Source organism: Mesoplodon bidens (genome assembly GCF_964165515.1).
Source record: "Mesoplodon bidens genome assembly, chromosome: 13".
NCBI lineage: Eukaryota > Metazoa > Chordata > Mammalia > Artiodactyla > Ziphiidae > Mesoplodon > Mesoplodon bidens.
Genome location: NC_138169.1, coordinates 18,902,506 through 18,921,156, shown reverse-complemented (window position 1 = coordinate 18,921,156; position 18,651 = coordinate 18,902,506). Strand labels below are relative to the sequence as shown.

Sequence of the window (18,651 nt, the reverse complement as noted above, 5' to 3'; positions counted from 1 at the left end):
GAAATTGTGGTGAGGGACATCCCTTGGGGCACAGTGGTTAAGAATCTGCCTGCCAATACAGGGGACACGGGTTCGAGGCCTGGTCTGGGAAGATCCCACATGCCATGGAGCAACTAAGCCCGTGTGCCTCAAGTATTGAACCTGCACTCTAGAGCCCGCAAGCCGCAATTACTGAAGCCCGCACCTAGAGCCCATGCTCCGCAAGCAAGAGAAGCCACCACAATGAGAAGCCCGTGCACTACAAAAAAGAGTAGCCCCCTCTCTCCGCAACTAGAGAAAGCCTGCACACAGCAATGAAGACCCAACGTAGCCAAAAATAAATAGTAAATTTATTTTTAAAAATTAAAAAATAATAAAAATAAAATTGTGGTGATGACTGCACAACTCTGTGAATATACTAAAAACCACTGAATTGTACACTTTAAATGGGTGAACTGTATGGTATGTAAATTATATCTCAATAAAGTGGTTATAAAACAAAAAAGATTCCATTATGTGCCACTGAAATATAAGATAAGCTCTCAAAAGCAGTGTAGAATCTTGTTCACTCATTTTAAAGCATCTGAACTAGGGCAATGAAAACCCAGAGAGATTCTATTACTTAACATTCTAGGTACTAGGTCATACTGAAATATTCATGAGTATTTCCATGTTTTAATAAAGAAAAGGCATCTTAAGTTTAAAAAGATATACAAGTGTCAGAAAAGAGCTCTGACAGGAATAAGGTGACACTGGGAAGTCATCAAAAGGAAAACAAACAGGACTTGTACCCTGAATCTGAAATGGCACTCAAATTTATTATTGTTCCACCTATGAAAAAAGAAGTCAAAGGTAAAACAACCTGGTTAATATAATGTTTCTAAAGCACCGTTTGTGACAAATCAAAGTATTAAGAAATAATTTGCCATCATACAGAATTTCCACACCCCCAGTGACATAACTAAGAACTGATCACTTATCCTTTTGAACGTTCCGTTTCATAGGCATCTGAGTGACTCTCCTCATGGTTGGAGTGAATCTCAAAAGTGACAGCTGCGTTAAGCATAAAACTTATATCAAAAAAATCCAAGTATTTAAAAAGTGCTGTATGTCATGGGTGAAGGAAGTCAAGAAGTACAAACTTCCAGTTATAAAATGAATTAAGTCATGGGATGTACTGGACAACACGGTGACTTTAGTCAATAATAATGCAGTGCGTATTTGAAAGTTGCCAAGAGAATAAATCTTAAAAGTTCTCGTCACAAAATAAATAAAAGTAACTCTGTATGGTGACACACCGTAACTAGGCTTATTGTGGTGACAATTTCAGTGTATACAAATATCAGATCATTATGTTGTACACCTGAAACTAACATAATGTTACATGTCAATTATACCTCAATTTTTAAAAAAATAATGAAGTAGCACACACACCGAAAGTCCTATCTGTCAACCCTGAATCTAATCCCAAATTATATATAAAGTAATAGACATAACTTCTGATTAGCACAATCTACAGGCAAAGTAACAAATGATCATGAAAAATTCAATACTTTGTGCAGTGATCTCTCATTGGTATGCGTCTATTAGAATCCATCAAGCTTTTATGTACCTTCCACAAATAATGAAAACCAAATACGGACAAGGCACATTCCAGATTTGTCAAAAAGGTGTGTACCCAATCTTAACACCCAGTACACACGACAAACATTTACCACAAAACATGTCACCTCCCACCTTTATTTCACTTTCCCCCCCCCACTTAATGATGCAACCTCTCAGACCCAAGAGTTACTATTAGGCTTCATATCCAAACATTGTGACTCTGAAATGTACCTCCAAGCCAAAAAAAAAAAAAAAAATTAGTGTCCTTAGTTTTCTGAAATATACAGAATCAAGTCCAAAATAGATTTTTCCCATTTCTTCAGTTTTATAGGGAATGAAGAAAGTGCAGTCATATAAACAGATATCTATTTGCCTTCACAACTGAACAGACGGTGCAAAGCAACTGCTTATACTTAATCATGTTTCTGTCTATTCTAGCAGGCCCTGGTGTCAGGAGAGCTCTGCCAGATAAGGACAATGAAATGCATTATTACATAGAGTGACTACGAGCCCTACAAGTACTGCTTGAGGATGTAATCCCGGGCAGGAAGGCTGCAGTGAGACGGCCTAATATTATATTTTGTGATAACTATTTGCAAAAGTAAACACATTCGCCACCCAGTACCAGTTTACAAACGCGCACTATATTCAATTCTGTTTTAATGTATTATAGGAAAGAAAGGCCTCTTGCTCTCCTGGGGGAGATGAGCGCCTTGCAATTTGCTTCTCACACTGAATCCCACGTTTGCAACATGTAGAGCAAGGACTTCAGACACCACAAAACAAGGACAGCCTACATCAAGGCCAAATATAGGATGTGATTCTAAACCGCCATGCAGTAAAGCGTACGTTTCCTTTCCCAGCGATCAAAAACCCTTTGAACACTCCCAAAAAAGGACGGCAGGGCCAGCGCCTCCCTGCAAGAGGAAGCCCCTTTCTTCTCGGCTCTCCCCGCAGCCTGCCACTTCCCCCCAACACATTCAAGTCATTTGAGAGACACAGAGCTGTGTGCGCGCGCCTGTGGGGACAGGCGGGAGAGGGCTCGGTCCCTGCATTTCCACCTCTACGTCTGAGTTCATCCTCAGTCATTTAGGCGCAGCGGAGCCCCACCTGCACCTCGCTCCTTCTTACTGCGTCCCTCGCCAGCTGCTCCGCTCTTAGGCGAGCGTATCTCTGAATCACCCAGTTCACGCGGACGCTCCAGGCCCCCGACCCTGCAGCCTTCCTGCCCCATTCTTCCTCTCCCAACCCGCCCCCCCCGCCCCTCCCCCGCCAGTCCCAGCCCTCCGCTCCCAACGCCCGGCTCATCCTCCTCCCGAGTCGCCCCCACCCACATCACCCCAGCTTCAGCCCTGCCCCGCCCTTCCAGACCCCCAACCCAGCTCTTTAGGGCCCAGAGCCGGCCTCGCACCCCAAAGCTGGCAACCCCCAGGCCGGACCACCGCCCTCGCCCCTCCCACGCAGGGACCAGCTCCCCCCGGCGCCACGTGAGCCCGCCCCCTAGCCACCCCCCACCCACTCGCTCCCCAGGGCGGCTCAAGTCCCGCCTCCCAGGCCTGGCGCCCCCCAGGCTCTGCGCTCTAGCCTCTAGCAGCCCCTCCCCACCCAAGACCCCACCCAACCTGGCGGAGCCCTGACCCCTAAAATCCTTCCCGGGGCAACCTCGTGCCCCCTCGGCTCCTCGCCCGGCCAGGAGGGTTCCGGACCCCTAAAAGTCTCCCCAGGGCAGCCTCCTCCCCACAGGAACCTGGGTTCATTCTCCCCAGGCCGAGCGGTTCGGTCCCCAACTCCCTTCCCCACCGGATCCCAAGTCTCCCGCGGCAGCCCCTACCCCTAGTCCACGTACACCGGCCAGGGCGGACCCCCGGCCCAAGGATCCGCGCCTCGCGCGCCCACCCAGCCCTGTCCGCTCCACCGAGCCCTGTCCCACGCCCCGCCCGCTCCTGTCAGCCGGCGCCGGCACACGCTTAAAGGACAGGTCCGTCCGCCCGTCCGGCTCGCTCCCAAGCCGCCCCGCCGGGCGCGCGCAGCTCACCAGGGCTGAGGTGCCTGAGGCGCCGCTGCCGAAGTCCCCGCTGCAAAGCCCGGAGAAACCTCCAACTGCTACCGCCTCCCGCCTGGCACTGAGCGCCGCGCGGGGGAGGGGCGCGGACAGCCGCCCCCGCCCCCGCCGCTGCACGCAGGCCCCGCCCCCGCGCCGCACCGCGCCCAACCAGGGCCACGGGGTTGCGGAGCACCACGCCCACTTCCGGGAGGGGAAGCCTGCTTCCCACCCTGCGTTCCACGCCTTACTCTTTCTAGCGCCCCCTCTGGTCGCGCCGAGGGATGCGGGAGTGCCGCGGAGGAAGGCGGTGCCCAAGCGCAAGCACCGCCCGCTAGTCCTCTGAGTGGCCGGAGGGCCAGGCCCACTGACCCCAAAGAACCAGGAGCGGTTACCTTAGAGCCCCGCCCACTGACCTGTTTGGCTCGGCAGGAGCACATCTCCCGGCTCCTCAAAAATTCCCCCAGAGTCCCTTAAAACCGTAACATCAGCTGCTCTGAACCCCGCCCACTGCCCCATCCAAACCCCTTGCCAGCATCCTGGCTCCCTAAGGCCAGCTCCCCTCTCATTCCTTCAGAACTGGCCCTTCTGCGCCACAACCCCCGCCCCAACTTCTAGAAGTCCCGCCCACGGGCTGGTAACCCTATTCGCAGCATCGCAAGTCCCGCCCACTGCCCATCTAACAGCGTTAATTCTCCAAGCCCCGCCCAGAATTCTCGAATCCCCGCCTCTGGCTCCCGAAGTTCCGCCTCTGCTGCCCTCACACCCTCCCACCACCACTTCTGGGGATTCCCGACGCTATGATCCTCCTTCCACTACACCTTGTCACTTTGCTAGCACAAGGTGGCGGCCCCTAGGCTGGACCACACCCACATATCCCCCCCCCACACTACACAGAAGGGCCTATCTTGACCCAATTTCGCAGGTGAGGAAATGAAGGATACAGGGTCCCTCCCTTCCTTTTCCTGGCCAAAGACCCTCTCTTAATAAATGGATGGCCCAGGCCTGAAAGTCAGAGCACCGGGATTCCAGTCCATCTCTGCTGCTGTCAGACTGGGTCCTGAGGCAGTTCCCTTCATCTCTGTGGGCCTGAATCTCCTGATCTGTAGCGTGAAGTTGTCCTCTTTATAGCCAGAGTTCCTTTCTCAAATACCAAGCTCTGAAATGCCAAGGTTTGGGGAAACTGGGACTGATGAACTGAATTAACAAAGCAGACCTGCTGATGGGGTAGGCTATTTACTTCCCAAAGCAAGGCATTTTTGCAGTTCACAGCAGGGGAATTTTTCATGTTAAGCATCAGCCACAGAAATGTGTGTTATGTAAATCAGGGTCCACCTGAACCAAAACAGCTATCACAGCAAATTATTTCTCCTCTCTAAGCCTCAGTTTCTTCATCAGTAAAATAGGGATATAGCAGACGCACCTTGGGAAGGATTCCATGAGCTCTTGGTTAGTAATACACTTAGCAGGGTGCCTGACTTGGCATAAGCGTCAGTTAGTCATTACACTAAAGATGCCTCTCTGGCAGCATGACAGAAGAGAAAAACATGGACTGTAGATTCTGACAGACTCGGCTTTAAATCTAGGCTCCACTTCTTACCAGTTGTGTGACCTCAGGCAAATCACTTCCCCTCTCCGTGCCCTGCTCGCCTCGTCTATATAGTGGGATTCGTCTAAATGCTTACTTCAGAGAGTGGTTTTGAAGATTCAGGAGTTTAGATTCAATTAATTAAATCATGGAAAAGTATCCAGCATAGTGCCTGGCATACAGTAGGTATTTAAAACAGGTGGATTCCCATCTCCCAGTTCTATAAATGATAAAATTAGAAGTAAAACTTCCCAGGACATCAATTCCCCCAGGATGACACCACCATACTGCAACCATAGAATACGCTGAGAAAGATCCCAAGGCCTTTGCCTTCCAGTTTTATCCTTAAGGTGGGGGAGGTGATTCTTGCACAGAAAGCATCTAAAGCCAGAAGCAATGCCACCTCGCCACACCTGACCCAAATGTGGTCAGTGGAGAGCTGCTACTCCCAGAAGCAGCTGGAAAATTGCATAACTCTTTGCAAACCCCTCCTCCCCCACCATCCCATTGTTCTTGAATTCCTTTCCTTCGTGGACTCGAAAGGAAACCTTGGTTCTGTCCAAACTGGCCCTAAAGGAGAGATTCAGGTCCAGGTAAGATGCTGGATTTGAGAGTCTTTTCCTGCTCTCAAAACCTGATTTCTGAAGTAGCCTTAAAAGATCGATGCTAGGGCTTCCCTGGTGGCGCAGTGGTTGAGAGTCCGCCTGCCGATGCAGGGGACACGGGTTCATGCCCCGGTCCGGGAAGATCCCACGTGCCGCAGAGCGGCTGGGCCCATGAGCCATGGCTGCTGAGCCTGCGCGTCCGGAGCCCGTGTTCCGCAACGGGAGAGGCCACAGCAGTGAGAGGCCCGCGTACCACAAAAAAAAAAAAAAAGATCAATGCTAGATGAAGATGCATTTAGTGATCAGGAAAAAGAATGATTCCATACCCCACATGATACACAGGCCAGGTCTTGTATGAAGAAGAAAGAACTGTGGGACCTGCATTTGGAAGCTCCTAAGGAAATCATTTTTCTAGTTTCTCTTAGTAGCAAATGGAGACCTTAGCCTTAGGTTGCCAGGGTAACATGGAAGCTGAGTGGATTAGCCCCGTGGAAGCATTAACAAATAATAATACTATTAATTAAATGAGTGACTGGAAGTAATCTCAGATTACTAGAGTAATCTCAGTAAGCAAGACCTCTGCTTGAGTGACAGAAGAGGACAAAGCTCGGGGAATATTAAAATTCACCCTCAATTGATCAATCTTGATTCTCACTGCTTTGAGTGCTTCTTTCTGAGAAATAGGAACTAGAAACGATTGATTGGCTACAGACGGGATGCCTTTTTTTAAAAATTTATTTTATTGAAGTATAGTTGATTTACAATATTGTGTTAATTTCCTACTGGGCATATACCCACAGGAAACCATAATTCAAAAAGACACATGCACCCCAATGTTTGTTGCAGCATTATTTACAATAGCCAGGACATGGAAGCAACCTAAATGCCCATCGGCAGATGAATGGATAAAGAAGATGTGGTACATACATACAGTGGAATATTACTCAGCCATAAAAAGGAACAAATTGGATCATATGTAGAGACGTGGATGGATCTAGAGACTGTCATATAGAGTGAAGTAAGTCAGAAAGAGAAAAACAAATATCGTATATTAACGCATATATGTGGAACCTAGAAAAATGGTACAGATGAACAGGTTTTCAGGGCAGAAATTGAGACACAGATGTAGAGAACAAACGTATGGACACCAAGGGGGGAAAGTGGAGGGGGTGTGTGTGATGAATTGGGAGATTGGGATTGACATGTATACACTGATGTGTATAAAATGGATAACTAGGGCTTCCCTGGTGGCGCAGTGGTTGAGAGTCCGCCTGCCGGTGCAGGGGACACGGGTTCGTGCTCCGGTCTGGGAAGATCCCACGTGCCGCGGAGCGGCTGGACCCGTGAGCCATGGCCGCTGGGCCTGCGCGTCCAGAGGCTGTGCTCCGCAACGGGTGAGGCCACAACAGCGAGAGGCCCGCGTACCGCAAAAAAAAAAAAAAAAAAAAGGATAACTAATAAGAACCTGCTGTATAAAAAATAAAATAAAATGCAAAAATTCAAAAAATATAGTGTTAATTTCTACTGTACAGCAAAATGATTCAGTTATACATACATACACATACTTTTTCATACTCTTTTCCATTAGAGTTTATCACAGGATATTGAATACAGTTCCCTGTGATATACAGTAGGACCCTGTTGTTTATCCATTCTGTATATAATAGTATGGGATGCCTATTTTTTTTTTTTTTTTTGGCCACGCCACAAGGTGAGGCATGTGGGATCTTAGTTCCCTGACCAGGGATCGAACCTGGGTCCCCTGTGGTGGAAGTGCAGAGCCCTAACCTCTGGACCACCAGGGAATTCCCTGGGATGCCTTTTTTAAAGTAAATGTTAGACTTTGAGATAATTGTAGGTTCACATGCAAGTATAAGAAATAATACAAAGAGATCACATGTACCCTTTACGAGTTTCCCTCAGTGGTTAACATCTTGCAAAACTATAGTATAGGGAGACGCAAGAGGGAGGAGATTTGGGGATATATGTATATGCATAGCTGATTTACTTTGTTATACAGCAGAAACTAACACACCATTGTAAAGCAATTATACTCCAATAAAGATGTTAAAAAAACTATAGTATATAATATCACACTCTGGATATTGATATCTTGTTACAATATACAGAACATTTCCATCAACAGGAGGACCTCTCACACCCACACCCATAGCCACACCCACTTCCTTCCTGCCCCCATCCCCTCCTAAGCCTCTGGCAACTGCTCATCTGTTCTCAGTTTCTATAATTTCGTCATTTCAAGAATGACAAATGAAGACATATAGTGTGCAACCTTTGGGGACTGGTTTTTCTCAGTGTAAATCTCTGGAGATGCATCAAGGTTGTTGCATGTTTGTTCCTTATTATTTTTTGTTGCTGTTATCTTTTCATTTTTCTTTTGTTCTTTATTTTTTAAATAAATTTATTTATTTATTTTTGGCTGCGTTGGGTCTTCGTTGCTGCGCGCGGGCTTTCTCTAGTTGCGGCGAGCAGGGGCTACTCTTTGTTGCGGTGCGTGGGCTTCTCATTGCGGTGGCTTCTTTTGTTGTGGAGCATGGGCTCTAGGCGCGCGGGCTTCAGTAGTTGTGGCTCGCAGGCTCTAGAGTGCAGGCTCAGTAGTTGTGGCACATGGGCTTAGTTGCTCTGCGGCATGTGGGATCTTCCTGGACCAGGGATCCCCCCTGCATTGGCAGGCAGATTCTTAACCACTGAGCCACTGGGGAAGTCCCTTTTGTTCCTTATTATTGCTGAGAAGTATTCCACAGATAGAGCAGAGTTTGTTTAACCCTTCTCCCATTGAAGGACATCTGGGTCGTTTCCAGTTTGGGGCGGTTTCTTATGAACAAAGCTGCTATGAACATTATACACATTCATGTACAGGTTTTTGTGTGAACATAAGTCTTCATTTCTTTGTGAAAAATGTCCAGTAGTACTATTGCTGGGTCGTATGGTACAGGCAGACCTCAGAGATATTGCGGGCTTGGTTCCAGACCACCACAATGAAGAAAATATCACAATAAAGCCAGTCACACAAACTTTTTGGTTTCCCAGAACATATAAAAGTTATGTTTACACTATACTATAGTCTATTAAGTATGCAATAGCATTATGTCTAAAAAACAATGTACATACCTTAATTTTAAAACACTTTATTGCTAAAATATGCTTACCATCATCTGAGCCTTCAGCGAGTTATAATCTGTTTGCAATAGTCACATCAAAGATCACTGACCACAGATCACCGTAACAAATATAGTAATAATAATGAAGAAGTTTGAAATATTGCAAGAATTACCAAAATGTGACACAGAGACATGAAGTGAACAAATGCTATTGGAAAAATGGCACTGTAGACTTGCTCGATGCAGGGTTGCCACGCACCTTCAATTTGTAAAAAATGCGATAAAGTGAAGCACAATAAAATGAGGTATGGGTGTAATTGTATGTTTAGTATTTTAAGAAACTGCCAAACTCTTCTCCAGAGTGACCATATCATATTATAGTCCCACCCACCTGCAATCTATGAGGGATCCAGTTTCTCCACATCTTCACCAGCCTTTGGTGTTGTCGCTATTTTTTATTTTAGCCTTTCTGATAGGTATATAGTGATACCTCGTTGTGGTTTTAATTTGCATTTCCCTAATGGCTAATGCTGTTGAAAATCTTTTCATGTACTTATTGCCATCTGTATATCTCTTCATGTTTTCTGCCATTTTTACTTTTTATTTAATTTTTTTAAATAAATTTATTTATTTATTTATTTTTGGTTGCACTGCATCTTTGTTGCTGCATGCGGGCTTTTCTCTAGTTGCGGCGAGCGGGGTCTACTCTTCATTGTGGTGCACGGGCTTATTGCTGTGGCTTCTCTTGTTGAGAAGCACAGGCTCTAGGTGCGCAGGCTTCAGTAGTTGTAGCATGTGGGCTCAGTAGTTGTGGCTCATGGGCTCTAGAGCACTGGCTCAGTAGTTGTGGTGCATGGACTTAGTTGCTCCACAGTATGTGGGATCTTCCTGGGCCAGGGCTTTAACCCATGTCTCCTGCACTGGCATATGGATTCTTAACCACTGTGACACCAGGGAAGCCCTCTTCTGCCATTTTTAAATGGGACTGTTTGGTTTTTTACTGTTGAGTTTTGAGCAATATATATATGTATATATTCTACATGCTAGTCCTTTGCTGGATATGTGGTTTGCAAATATTTTCTCCCAGTCTGTAGTTTGCTTTATGTTTTTTCATCCTCTTAATGGAGTCTTTCACAAAAAAAATGATTTTTTTTTTTTTTTTTTTTTGCGGTACGTGGACCTCTCACTGTTGTGGCCTCTCCTGTTGCGGAGCACAGGCCCCGGACACGCAGGCTCAGCGGCCATGGCTCACGGGCCCAGCCGCTCCGCAGCATGTAGGATCTTCCCGGACTGGGGTACGAACCCGTGTCCCCTGCATCGGCAGGCGGACTCTCAACCACTACGCCACCAGGGAAGCCCAAAATGTTTTCAAGTTTGATGAAGACCAATTTATCAATTTTTCCTTTTAGGAATCATGCTTTGGTATTAGATCTAAGAATGCTCTGCATGTATCCCAAAGATTTTCTCAAAGGCATTTTTTTTTTTTTTTTGGCCGCACCACACGGCATGTGGGATCTTACTTCCCTGACCAGGAACTAAGCCAGTGCTCCCTGCAGTGGAAGTGCAGAGTCTTAAGCACTGGACCACCAGGGATGTCCCTCTCCTATGCTTTCACTAAAATTTTTATAATTTTACATTTCACATCTAAGTCTGTGATCCATGTTGGATTAATTTTTGTCCTACTGGTGTTGTGGGAGCATCCATGAGAAAATGTATCTATGAAGAAAATGCAACTTGCATGCTTGGCTTAGGGCCTGGCATGTGCTGGAGGCTAAGTCCATGCACAGTAGCCCTGCTGAATTGAGTTGCTGGTAGAAGCCCTGATGTAATAACTGGCCCTGCCACTTCCTGGATCGGACATCTTGGATAAGTTATGTTACCTCCCTGGGCTTCAGTTTCCTCATCTCTTTAATGGGGAGAAATAATACTAACCTGTGATTGTGTTTGTGTGAGTACCTGCCACAGATCTTTAATACAAATAAACACTATGATGGAGCTTGTACTTATTAACCACTTAGTCCTCACCAGGCCCAGTGTTACTAACTTGCTAGGCACTAACTCTTTGAATCTTCATACAAAGCTGATGAGAAATAATATGACTTTTTAAATTTTTTATTTATTTTATTTATTTTTGGCTGTGTTGGGTCTTCGTCGCTATGTGCGGGCTTTCTCTAGTTGCAGTGAGCGGGGGCTACTCTGCGTTGCAGTGCGTGGGCTTCTCATTGCAGTAGCTTCTCTTGTTGCGGAGCACGGGCTCTAGGTGCACAGACTTCAGTAGTTGTGGCTTGCAGGCTCTAGAGCACAGGCTCAGTAGTTGTGGTGCACGGGCTTAGTTGCTCCGTGGCATGTGGGATATTCGCAGACCAGGGCTCGAACCCATGTTCCCTGCATTGGCAGGAAGATTCTTAACCACTGCGCCACCAGGGAAGCCCTAATATGGCTTTTTAAAATCAGCATTTTACAGAGGTAGAAACAGAGGTTTGTTACACAGCAGGAACTAACTGATACAAACTTGACCTCAGAAGAGGTATTCTACTCAGGCTCAGTAATTCCACTGTCAGAAATTTATCCTAAGGCAATAATCATGGTGACATGCAAAGATACAATCAATTCTCATTATTCTATGTAGTTATATTCTATAAAGTCAACAGAAACACTGGGCAAGTGAATATTGAATCATTGCTCCTAGGGGAAATAAAAGGTTAGGTTCCTACAGGTTTCTGGCCACATTTTTGCCAACCAATCAATATATAACCTGGTTTTATGTGTGCTTTGGTTTAAAGACACCTTATTTAATATGTACTGTACATTGCTGAATTTTATACATATATGTATTTGATTTGTTAACACTGAACTCACAGCCAACAGCACCATAACTCATGTTGGAATGAAGCTAATCTAACACATATATTTCCTCCATAAGACACATCACAGCCTTCTTGTCCTTAGGAACCCTAGACAGCACTTTATCACTACGCTTAGGGGCCATTTTAAGTAGCAAAATCATGCCAAAACACACAAAGGCTAAAAATGTGGCACTACATATACCAGGAAAGGGTACTTGTTTACAGTACAAGCTGAAACAAGAAGACAGAGCTTTGCCTCATTCAACCTCAGCTGGCAATGTGTGCACTGGGTGACAAATTTTTCTCCACTCTGTGCATGCACATGCCCACAAATGACTACAAAAGGACCGCGAGTATGGCTTTTGGGGTCACAAATTTTAATGAGGAGTTGTTGAATTTGCAAATAATGAGGATCAACTGTATATGTGGAAGGATGTGTATCACACCACGGTCTGCTAGGGAAACAGCCCTCGACACAAACAACCAGAGGAGATGCATTGCAGGGCAGGAACTGGACAGAATGCTATAAATGAAGGATACGATCAAAAAGACAGATGGGGCTAGGCACAGGAGAGAACGCACAGCAGCCAAAAACATCAGTACCTCTCCCCGGAGGCAAAAATGACTTCCCAGAACCCAAGCACTGCCCTCTCCTTTCATGGGATCTGTGGTCTCTGCCTCCATGTCTCCACGTAACTTCTGTACAGCACGAATCAGGGAGTGTGGCCTCATCCTTTTCCCCCTATGAATCCTGACTATTTCCAGGCCTCCAGGAGTCACAGGAAGTTTTTAAGCAGGAAAAATAAAAGAATTTCATGGAAGAATATTTGTTGCTTAATGATATGTAAAAATGTTCCAGATGCTGTTAGATGAAAAAGGCAGGCCGGAAAACAGTATGTCCCATTTTTATAAAACACACACACACTAGTATTTTGGGGGACTTCCCTGGTGGCGCAGTGGTTAAGAATCTGCCTGCCCATGCAGGGGACGTGGGTTCAAGCCCTGGTCCAGGAAGATCCCATATGCCGTGGAGCAACTAAGCCCATGCACCACAACTACTGAGCCTGCGCTCTAGAGCCCACGTGCCACAACTACTGAGCCCACGTGCCACAACTACTGAAGCCCGCATGCCTAGAGCCCGTGCTCTGCAACAATGAAGCCGCCACAATGAGAAGCTCGCGCACCACAACGAAGAGTAGCCCCCGCTTGCCACAACTAGAGAAAGCCCGCGCGCAGCAACGAAGACCCAACGCAGCCAAAAATAAATAAATAAATTTAATTTTAAAAAATAGTATTTTTGGGCTTCCCTGGTGGCACAGTGGTTGAGGGTCTGCCTACCGATGCAGGGGACACGGGTTCGTGCCCCGGTCCGGGAAGATCCCATGTGCCACGGAGCGGCTGGGCCTGTGAGCCATGACCGCTGAGCCTGCGCGTCCAGAGCCTGTGCTCCGCAATGGGAGAGGCCACAGCAGTGAGAGGCCCGTGTACCACACACACAAAAAAAAAAGTATTTTTGCCTCTGTTCGTCGGCGATATTGGCCTGTAATTTTCTTTACACAGATTGTAACAGAAATTATCTCTGAGTGACAGGATTCCAGTTATGGGTGAGTCTCCTTTTTCCATTTCCTGTCCTGTGTTTTCTACTTCTTTTGCAAACTGCATTCAATGGTATAAAATTGGAAAAAAATTCTCTTTTTTGAAGGGGGAGGAGGAATTCTATCAATTCAAGGTGTTCTATCAAGACCCCAAACCCAATGTCACCTTCTGACAACCTCAGCAGAACCTAGCTGGAAGAATTTCCAGACAATGCTCCTGTGGAAGATTTTTCAAAATTTAAACATGAATCTTGGCACAAAAAGTGCTCACTCATCCGCGTAAATCTCATTACTGAGGTAGTAAACCTTGCAAGTGTCTGCAGCGGCATGAGCTGCAGCTTCCAAAGCTCAACCTGGCTGCCCCTCCCAAATCAGATGCCTCAGACTCACACAAAAAGGGAATTAGTGTTCATTAGTAACAACAATAAAGGCTTAGACCAGAGGTTCTCAACCGGGGGCAGTTTTGCTCCCCACCCCCTCCAAATGTCCCTCCACAGGGACACTTGGCAATGTCTGCAGACATTTTTGGTTGTCACAACTAGGAGGGTGCTACTGGCGTCTAGTGTGTATAGGCCAGGGATATACCCTGCAATGCACAGGACAGCCTCCATCCCAGCCCACAACAAAGAAATCTTAGGTCCCAGGAGTTGGTAGTGGTGAGACTGAGAAACCCAGGGCTCAGATATATGGAGCCGTATTAAGTCTAGCTGGGCTAGGGGCTTTACAGGAAAGATCTCGTGTAATCCTCACAGCAATCCTAGGAGACAGGGCCTATTACATGCCAATCTTACAGAAGAGGACACTGAGGCTCCAGGAAAGGAGGGAACTTGAGATTATGACTCTATCTTGCAGAATCAAGATCCTAAGATCCCGCAAGCTGCACAGTGTGGTCAAAAATAAACAATAAAAAAAAAGAATCAAGTTGAGTTTCTGACTTGATGGAAACAAAAGAAACCAATCGCAGGAGGCCCCATGCTCCCGCTCTCCAGCATCAGGGCTGCACTTGGAATTTCAAGGACACCGTGCTCTCCTACAGAATCAGGAATCCCTGAACACGCAGAGAGAAATCACACCAGACTGGGGTCCTCAGGGCCACGGGACCCCCTCTGTCAAGTGGTTTGGATTTTGTTCCCTTTCCATTTACAGGTTTTGATCATAGCCCCCATCAGCTGCTGCCTTTCCCAGCAGAAGAGTTGGGTGTAAGATCATCTCTCTCCCCAAGGAAGTGCACCTCCTTTTCTGAGAGGCGAGAATAAATGGCTTTTCCCAAAGGGATGCTGAGATGGGAGAACGAACGCTCTGAAACACAGACACTCTTGCCACCAAAATTGCGAGTAGCAGGAAGGAACCGTGCGACGTGGGAGTCTAGGCAGCTCTCCCTCTGCGTCTGCATGATGCTGAAATTCTTAAGGGAATGGGTGGCAATAGCTTTTATTCAAGCAAATGCTTTCTGGTTTCTACTTGGTGCCAGGCTCGACTGTGTTCAGTCTAGGACTTCAGATGACAAGCGCTTCTTTGAAAGGAGGCCAGACCTTCAAGGCGGGACAGGAGAAATGGGGTTTGTAGCCCACATAGGGGCTTCTATGAGTCCCTATTCATGTCTGTACTGAACTACATTTTCTTCTGTGTTGGGAAAAGCAGCAGAAGGGAAAGCTATGAACGTGAGCTTTGGAATCAGCCCTGGGCTCAGAGTCCAGCTCTTTCACTCTAATTAGCTGTGTGGCTCTAGGTAAGTTATCAACCTCTCTGAACCCCAGTTCCCTCATCTGGAAAGTGAGAATTGTTCATTCAACATGCCTTGAGCCCAGATGTGCCAATAAATGATTTCTATGATCTTAATTACTGTTCAAAATCCCATCATTTTTCATTTGTTCTTTCCAATATCTCTGCCAGGGCCACTGTGGTAGATTGTAAAAATGCAAATTATTCTCCTCCATCTAGCCATGCCCTGTGGAGCTAGCTGCTCTCCACTCTGGCTCTGGCTTTGACCATGTGACTGGCCTTGGCCAATGGGACATGAGCAAACACAACACATGGAAATGCTTGAAAACTGTGTGGAGCTTGCCTTGTCTTGTTGTCCTTGGATCCCAGCCACCCAGGAAGAAGCAGCTAGTCTGCTTGATGGTGAGAGTCCCAAGGCCCAGACATCCCAGCCAGAAGCTGCCAACCACCAGACATATGAGTGAGGACATCCTAGACCATCTAGCCATGAGCCAACCTTCCAGCTGACCACAGATGTAAGCACAAACCTACAGCCATCCAGCCCCCAGAATGGTCACCTAAATAATATATATTGTTTTAAGCCACTAACATTTTGGGGTGGTTTGTTATACAGCAGTAGGTAACTGATACATAGCCCTCGCCCTCCCACTTTCCAGACAAAGAAATTGAGGCTCAGAGAGGCTTGCCTAAGGTCATGGAGCCAACACACAGTCTCTTTCCCCTATACCATTCAGTGAGGCACCTTCTGACATCCCTGGCCCCCTGATGCAGGACCAACTTTTTTTTTTCTTTGGCCACGCTGTGTGGCTTATGGGATTTTAGTTCCCTGACCAGGGATGGAACCCAGGCCCTCGGCAGCAAAAGCTTGAAATCCTAACCTCTGGACTGCCAGGGAATTCCCATAGGGCCAATTATTGATAAGACATCTGGCAGGCTGACAGCTGTGTGCACTGGGTCAGCTCAGTGGTCTGCTGGGAGAGCTGGGCCATGCCCTTGGCCTCATTAGCATGGAAGACCTGTAATCGGCTGCTCAGAAGCTCTGGAGAGATATGTCTAGCCTGGTGCATGGGGTGGACACCCACACAACAAGCTAGAGGATGTAAACTCTTCGAGACCCTACCATTCACCGGGGGACCCTCAAATGTTCACCAATCCCCTCTGTGTCCTAGCCACCTCTTCTGTGTATCTGATGGCAGCATTAGGGGGATGTATGACCTTTCTAAAATATGTATGAATGAAAAAATACTTTGCTTGTACAAGATGGAATAAAATAGCAAAAAAAAAGTACCCAGCAACTCCCTTTACAGGGCGTAACCTATGTTACAGACTCTGGGTACAGCTCTCTTTATGCATTGCCTAATTTTATCCTTCCCTAAACCCCATCATGTGGATCTAAAGTTACAGAGTTAAAAGAGCACTGGCTGAGGACTCAGATTGCCTGGGTTTAAATCCTGGCCGGGCCTTTTACTAGCGAGAGATCTAACTTCCCTGTGCCACACCTTCCCCATCTGTAAAATGGGGGTGTGATAATAGCAGCTGCTTCATGGGGCTGCTGTGAAGACTAAGCGCATTAATGAATATAAAGTACTGAAAACAAGGTCCAGCACGTAGCTGGCACTCAGTGCATGCCAGCTGTCATCGTTAACACTACTTTACGGATGAAGTAGTGATGAGGCTCAAAGAGGTGATGCACTGATTAATTTCACTTAGCTAAGTCGATGGTGAGCCGAATCGTGGACCCTAGCCTGACGGACTCTGATGACAACTCCATCATTCCTGGAAGTTCCAGGACCATCTGCCCACCACCCAGGGTCCTGCCTCTGCAGCCAGAGTTCCTGCCCCAAAGTCAAATGAGGGCTCGCTCTTTAAGTTCCTAGCTACACAAATGGATTGCAGGATGGTTCCTCAGAAATCCACACCCAGCCTTCAAAACCTAAGGGAAAGACTTTGTTACAACACTTATTACACTGCGTTGGAATAATTTGCTTTTCTGATCATCTTCCCTCACAGAGATAGTACCATATACTACGGGTCTCCCGTGTGCTGAGTGTCCATATGCAGACACTGCCTTATTTAATCTGCACCACCACCCAGCAAGGTACATTGATTATGCCTAGTCTACAGGTCAAGAACTGAGGCTCTGAGTGGTACAGGCGTTTGATCCACAGCACACAGTTGGGATTCAAATAGGAGTCTGTCTTATTTTGTGATGTGGGCTCATTCGAGGCACTGCAGGACCTTTTACTACCAACAGTAATAAACTCAGTACTTGTTAGAAACAGACTCACAGACATAGAGTACAGACTTGTGGTTGCCAAAGAGGGGGGTGGGGGAAGGATGGATTGGGAGTTTGGGATTAGCAGATGCAAACTATTATAAACAACAAGGTCCTACTGTATAGCACAGGGAACTATATTCAATATCTTGTGATAGACCATAATGGAAAAGAATATGAAAAAGAATGTATATAACTGAATCACTTTGCTGTATAGAAGAAATTAACACAACACTGTAAATCAACTATACTTCAATAAAATTAAATATACATACATGTATATATATATATATATATATATATATATATATATATATATATAGGTATATGAGTGTCGTATTTTGTGATGTGGGCTCATTCGAGGCATTGTGGGACCTTTTACTACCAACAGTAATAAACTCAGTGCTTGTTAATTCATGCCAGGATCCAGGTCCAGTACTGTTTCATAGGCATATCTCATTTAATCCTCAAACCATTGCAAATAAATACTATTATATTTTCCTTTTAGAAGAGGAAACTGAGGCTCAGAAAGGTGCAGAAACCTGTCCTGGGTCACAAAGCTTGTAGACAGGTTAGCTGGGATTTGAACCCAGTACAAACTATAACAACTGTGGACTTTTTACTCCATTTGCTGCCTCTGTGAATAACTTCAAGCACAAAAACTATAACTTATACTCCTTTGAATTGTCTCAACAGTGTCTGAAATGCTAAATAAATATTTACTGAGCATACCAACGACTGAATGAATGGAGCGCTTGGTATTTCTCCAAGTGCTCAGGCAGGTTCCTCGGGTCTGTGCATCACGTGGGGAATCTTTTGAGCACATGTGCCAGAGAAATGGAAGCCGCCTTGCTCATGATAACCCATATCCTGGTTGCATGGCCTCTGATGAAATTTTCCTTTGCGAGCCAGATGTTTTTGCTTCCACTCCTTAAAAAGCTTTTGAGAATCCAGAGAAAGCAAGGAGCAATTCACTGACAACAGACTGGGCTTTCTCTGCTGCCCTGCTCAGGTTATTAGATGGTTTAGCTGGCCACAGAAGCAAGCTGTGGACATCTCTCCCTGGAAGGGCTCACGGCCACAAATCAAAAACCAATCTTCACATGGAAACAGTTTGGAAAGGGCTGTTGGTCACATACGGGGCTTTCCAAATATACTCCATATGCCCAGAGCTGATAGGATCTCCTATCAAGAGGTCACTTTAGACCACCAGGTCAATTACATGTCAAAGTAAGTGCTGACAATCTGGCAATGTAAAAAGGAAAGATGGGGA

The 18,651-nt window shown here is 46.3% G+C and overlaps 1 protein-coding gene across 2 annotated transcripts in view; it reads right to left on the bottom strand.

Annotated features, from left to right (window-relative positions):
* CORO1C (coronin 1C) overlaps positions 1–3,718 on the bottom strand; it is an 81,260-nt gene extending 77,542 nt beyond the window's left edge. The window contains exon 1 of one of the 2 annotated variants that reach the window (XM_081251798.1): positions 3,620–3,718. The gene's annotated coding sequence lies outside the window, so the exon portion shown is untranslated. The remainder of the gene's footprint in view (positions 1–3,619) is intronic. The other variant, XM_081251799.1, reaches the window with a different exon arrangement.
* Positions 3,719–18,651: the final 14,933 nt, after the last annotated feature.